Here is a 6,638-nt window from a genome sequence, read left to right on the forward strand (position 1 = left end):
ACTTCCCGATCCATGATCTCTACCGGTTCCTCTACAAATTGGAGGTTTTCGTTTATTGCGATTTCGTCTAGAGGGACGACAAGGGTCTCGTCGGATAAGCATTTCTTCAGGTTCGATACATGAAAGGTAGGGTGTACATTGTGGAGTTCCTGAGGTAGTCTAAGTTTGTAAGCCACTGGACCGATCCTCGCAAGGATCTCGAATGGTCCGATGTATCTGGGGTTCAGTTTCCCACGTTTTCCGAAGCGTATCAATCCTTTCCAAGGCGAGACTTTTAGTAGGACACGGTCTCCAACTTGGAATTCCAAGGGTTTTCGTCTCTTATCTGCATAACTCTTTTGTCTATCCCTTGATGCCTTTAGACGTTCTCGGATTTGAACAATCTTCTCCGTAGTTTCCCGTATGATTTCTGGCCCAGTAAGTGTGTTGTCAGTTGCTTGTCCTTTTGCTAGTTGGGTGTCTCCCACTTCGGCCCAGCATAAAGGTGACCTGCACTTGCGGCCATAGAGGGCTTCGAACGGGGCAGCTTTGATACTGGTGTGGTAGCTATTGTTGTACGAGAACTCGACCAAGGGTAGATGTGTGTCCCATGCTTTGCCGAAATCGATTACGTAGGCTCTCAGCATGTCTTCTAGGGTTTGTATGGTTCTCTCGCTCTGGCCGTCGGTTTGAGGGTGATAGGCGGTACTCATGTCTAGTCTTGTCCCCAAAGCTCTTTGGAGCGACTGCCAGAATCTCGAGGTAAATCTACTATCTCGGTCCGAGATAATGGATACGGGCACACCGTGCAGTCGTACAATTTCCCTGAGGTACGTCCTTGTTAACTTCTCCAATTTATCCGTCTCTTTGATCGGTAGGAAATGCGCTGATTTAGTTAACCTATCGACAATTACCCAAATGGTGTCGAGTCCGTTTGTCGTTTTGGGTAACTTGGTTATGAAATCCATAGTTATCCGCTCCCATTTCCATTCGGGTATTTCTGGTTGTTGTAATAAACCTGAAGGCTTTTGGTATTCTATTTTGACCTTAGCGCACGTCAGACATTTACTCACGTAGGTAGCAATTTCGGCTTTCATGTTCGGCCACCAGTACAACTTCTTGAGGTCGAGATACATCTTGTCGGAGCCGGGGTGTATGAAGTATCGTGTTTTATGGGCTTCGTCCATGACGATTTCTCTGAATCCACCAAACTTTGGTGTCCATATTCGATCCATGAAATAATGAACTCCGTCGTTCTTGGTTTCAAGATTCTTATCCATCCCCCTTAGGGTTTCTCCTGCCACATTTTCAGCTTTCAAGGCTTCCATTTGGGCTTCCTTGATTTGCGTGGACAGGTGGGAATGGATCGTCATAGTTAGGGACTTCACTCGGCGACCTGAGTATTCCTTCCTACTGAGTGCATCCGCCACTACATTAGCCTTTCCGGGGTGATATCGAATTTCGCATTCGTAATCACTTAGTAGCTCTACCCACCGTCTTTGTCTCATGTTGAGTTCTTTCTGGTTGAGAATATGTTGAAGGCTTTTATGGTCAGTGAAGATCGTGCATTTTGTGCCGTAGAGGTAGTGTCTCCATATCTTTAGAGCGAAAACGACTGCTCCTAGCTCAAGATCGTGCGTTGTGTAGTTCACTTCATGCGTCTTTAGTTGTCTTGAGGCATAGGCGATGACCTTCCCTCGTTGCATCAGGACACAACCGAGTCCTTGGTTTGATGCATCACAATAGACCACGAAGTCCTCCGTCCCTTCTGGCAGGGTTAGGATGGGCGCACTACATAATGCTCGTTTTAGCATTTGAAATGCGGCATCTTGTTTTTCTCCCCAGTCGAAGGTCACATTTTTCTGAGTTAGTGTGGTGAGTGGCTTGGCAATCTTGGAAAAATTCTGTATGAACCTTCGGTAATACCCGGCGAGTCCTAAAAATTGTCGGATCTCTGTAGGGGTTCTTGGGATCGTCCAATTCTCTATTGCATTGATCTTCGAGGGATCCACGTGTATTCCTTCCTTGCTTACTACGTGTCCTAGAAAATCCACCTCTCGAATCCAAAATTCGCACTTGGAAAATTTTGCATAAAGTTTCTCTGCCCTTAATGTTTCCAGAACTTGGCGGAGATGTTGGCTGTGTTCTTCCTGGTTTCTAGAATAGATGAGTATATCATCTATGAACACGATCACGAATTTGTCCAGGAAGGGGCGACATACTCGGTTCATCAAATCCATGAACACTGCTGGAGCGTTTGTCAATCCGAAGGGCATTACTACAAACTCGTAGTGACCATATCGTGTTCGGAAAGCCGTTTTGGGGATGTCTCCTTCTAGTACTCGTAGCTGGTGATAACCGGATCTTAGGTCAATTTTTGAGAAGTAGCTCGCTCCTTGTAGTTGGTCAAAAAGATCATCTATACGTGGAAGGGGATATCGGTTCTTGATTGTCAGTTTGTTCAGTTCTCGATAGTCGATGCACATGCGAAAAGATCCGTCCTTCTTTTTCACGAACAGGACTGGTGCACCCCATGGTGAGAAACTTGGCCTAATGAATCCCTTACTCAACAGCTCGTTCAATTGACTGGACAGTTCCTGCATCTCGGCTGGAGCTAAACGGTACGGTGACTTTGCTACTGGGGTGGCTCCGGGAATCAAGTCGATTCTGAATTCGACTTGACGTTCTGGTGGGATTCCTGGGAGATCTTCTGGGAAAATGTCTGGGAAGTTGCAGACTTTTGGAATATCTTTAATGTTCTTTGGTTCTTTCTTCTGGTCTACTACGTGGGCTAGAAAGGCATGGTATTTCTTGCGAAGATATTTTCGTGCTGTAATACAGGAGATGATTTGTAATTTTGCACTAGGTTTGTCTCCATATATGATGAGATTTTCACCGTTGGGAAGATTGAGACGAACGGCCTTTTCATGGCAAAGAATGTCGGCATGGTGAAGACTCAGCCAGTCCATACCGATGATTATATCAAAACTTCTTATCGAAATGGGCATAAGGTCGATTGGAAATAAATGTTCGTTTAAATTTAATGTGCACTCGACGTACATATCACTTGTGCTTTCTGTTTTTCCATTAGCCATTTCTACCGTGAATATTTTATTAAGTGGTTGGGGTCTCTGGTTAAGTAGATGTTTGAATTTATGGCTCACAAAACTTCTCTCCGCACCGCAATCAAATAGTATGCATGCATAAATGTTGTTGAGGAGAAACGTACCCGTAACTACTGTTGGATCAGTTATTGCTTCATTTTGACCTATCGCCAGCACTCTCCCAATACCACCAACATTCCTTGTCTTGGGGCAGTCCCTCTTGAAATGCCCGGTTTCTCCACATCCATAACAGGCTTGACTTACCCCAGTACTAGGAACTTGAGTGAATGGCCGCGCTGGTGCCTTACAGAAACGGGCTGTGTGCCCTTTCCTGTCACAGTTCTTACAGTACATTTTGCGGCAATTTCCGTGGTGATGGTAGTTGCATTTGCTGCACTTTGGCAAGTTCCCTGCATATTGTCTTGTTGGCGTCGAAGTTGTAGGAGTTGTGCTGGGAGTAGTAGCAGCATGAACCGCCACCATTTGTCTCTTTGAAGGTTCTTGAGAGGTTAGTCCCTTCCTCTTGTTCCAGTATTTCTTCTTGCTGTTGTTATTGTTGTCATTGTTCCCTTTGGTTGGTTCAGTTGCGATAGTCGTGACTCCTTGGCAGACGCCATGATCCACAAGAGATTGCGCCAGTTCTTTGGCACTATCGAAGGTCATGGGCTTTGAAGCTAGCACACTTCCTCGCAGTTGGGGTGATAATCCCCAGATGTATCTCTCCACTTTTTGGCTTTCTAGAATTAACATCCCAGGACAAAGCGTTATCAAATCGCTGAACCTATTGGTGTAGCCTGCGATGTCCGATCCTTTCATCGAAAGGTTCCACAATTCTTGTTCCAGCTTCTGAATTTCGCCCCTTGGGCAGTATTCCCGTAGGAGCATTCGCTTCAAATTCTCCCAACCCATGGAGTTCGCCACCACCAGGGTTAGTGTCTTGACGTGACCGTTCCACCATGTCAAGGCGCGTTCAGAGAATGTACAGGCAGCAAATTTTACTTTGCTTTCTTCCGGGCATGCGCAAATTTCAAATACGGCTTCCGTCTTCTCTATCCATTGGGACAGAGCCAACACTCCTCCAGTTCCATAAAAGGGAATAGGTTTTCCATTAGTGAAGTCTTTGTAAGTGCAGACTCCAGTACGGCCTTGGCTTGGGCCGTTGGTAAAGCTATTTATTCCACCTCCCGACCCATTGTTGCTCATTTGAGCCATCGCCGCGGTTACAACGGCCGTTACAGCAGTTTGGAACATAGCTGCATCCATAGTTGGAGGAGGTGGTGGAGGTGGTGCTGGAGTTGAGTTTCTGCGTGTTGTTCTACGAGGAGGCATGTTCTGGTAGAGAAAATAAGAATGAATACTATAAGTTTCTAATGTTTTGACAATCGTGTAATTGAGGGTTAGTCGTATCTTGTAATTTGTTTTGACTTTAGTTTTTGGTTTCCAATTAGATATAACAATTTAATTAATTTCGAGAGGTATATAAAGAGGCACTGCATATATATATATATATATATATATATATATATATATATATATATATATATATCACACCTAAGGTGTGTTTCTTTAGGCTTCTAGGAAAATTTGACCTATTTAAGAGGTCTCCGTTTTACAGATACAAAAGGAAATAAGAGAAAAACTTTATCCGCGGTCCTAGTCTATATCAAAATTTGTTGGAGCTTGAACAAACTCTACTTTGTGGCGTTTGGAGCTGGATTCGGCATCTGACCGTTTGACTCCCATCAGTCGCCTCTCGAATTCCGCTTGTTGTTCTTTCATCTCTCTTATATCATCTAGAGCTGTTATCATTTGGTTCTGTAGTGTCCCCGTGTAGATTTGGAGATTCTCATGTAGTCCGTCCAAACGGCTGATGTCGGAGGCGTTACCTTGGGTAGCAGCATTGATCTCTCGAATTCTGGTTGCTTGTTGGTCTGCCTGGTAGTTCTGGTTAGCTATAGCGTTCACGACAACGGGAAGTGCTCGATCAGCTGAGCCTCCTCCACTGACGTTGTAAAAATCCCGACACATGCCAAATGGAGGACGCACGCCTTGCTGACGGCTCCAGTAGTAGAGGTGGCTTCCCCATATGGGAATGGGTCCCGGTTGATGTGGCCTGATCACTGGAGGATGTGGGATGGGAGGGTCAATTACTTCTGGTTCGGAATCTGTTCCGCTAGAAATTTCCACGATCTCCTCGTCGACTTCGTATTCCTCTCCGACTTCGATTTCGAATTCTTCTTCGATTTCCTCTGGGTCTTCCTCCGGGTCTTCTTCTATCCAGCCGCCGTTACCTTGATTTAGGTAGTAGGGGTCTCCCGGTAAAGGAAATCCGGCCATTTGTCTGTACTGGGATAGAGGTATGAGATTTTTATAAGAGAAGAATTTCTAATTAACGAATTCCTAAGCCTATTTATATCTTTACTGAGCGCAATGTTTTATCGTTTAATAATAGACTTATATTATTTCAATTTAGCGAATTTAGATTTTATAAGTTTTTGGCTTGTTGACTACTACGACCATTCCTCGACGTATATTGGTCAAATCCAGGATAAATATAGTTGATCAGGCTATATTTATTCTTGATTTGATTACATACCCCAAGGCTCGGTCGTGGTATTGCAACTTGCCATACTACTTTTTAGAAAAACTTGCAATGTTACGAGGTTGATACGTGCGGGTAAAATGTATATATTTAAAAGAAAATATATTTCTATGATAATGTTTTTATCAGAGGGTTTTTGGTTCCCGTTGTATTTATAGTTTGTATATCTTATGTGGTTTGATATACTTAGTTCACTATAAACAATGCTCTGATACCAATCTGTCACACCCCCAAACCAGAATGGCGGAAACATTCGGGGGTGGATGACTTCACGTAGTATCACAACGATTGAATATTGCAAAGAAAGTAACACAACCATCATATATATAACAATGAAAACGTGTATTGTTGCGTTATACATGTTATCAAAAGAATATTACAATATGATGAATAAATGTTTAATGATAAAATCATCCTTTGTGTTTCTTCTTCCAAAAGCTGGTAGTTTACCTGTATCACTGATTCCCTGAGAAATACAAGTGGTTTTGAAAAGTGTCAACATTTAAGTTGGTGAGTTCATGAGTGTTCCGAGTTGAAAAGTATATTCCTTTTGGTAGTAATTTGGTAAACGAGATCTTTAGAAAATCCAATATTTTCTTGAAAAATGTAAAAGGTTCCAAAGTTGGACTGTGTTAGTAACTTTTATAAACAATTGATAACAATAATTTAGTTTGTAAATATAATGTAGAAATACTGCGATGCACATATGAACCGTGTAAATCAATCTTGTTTTATACTTTTTATGTGAGTTTTATAACCATACTATTGACACTGACGGCCTGTAACAACATTCTTCAAGTGTTGCAGTGTTATGACATTTGTCACCCCAGACCTGCCGGTCTAACTATAGCTAGTAGTTTAGGTGCGGGATTGTCAATCTCGTATAGATCTATACACAAGTATCACGCTCTCCCTCCAAGAGATTATGGTATATAATACAGGACTTGAAATGC

The sequence above is a fragment of the Lactuca saligna genome, chromosome 5 (genome assembly GCF_052625555.1).
Source record: "Lactuca saligna cultivar CGN05327 chromosome 5, ASM5262555v1, whole genome shotgun sequence".
NCBI classification, from domain to species: domain Eukaryota; kingdom Viridiplantae; phylum Streptophyta; class Magnoliopsida; order Asterales; family Asteraceae; genus Lactuca; species Lactuca saligna.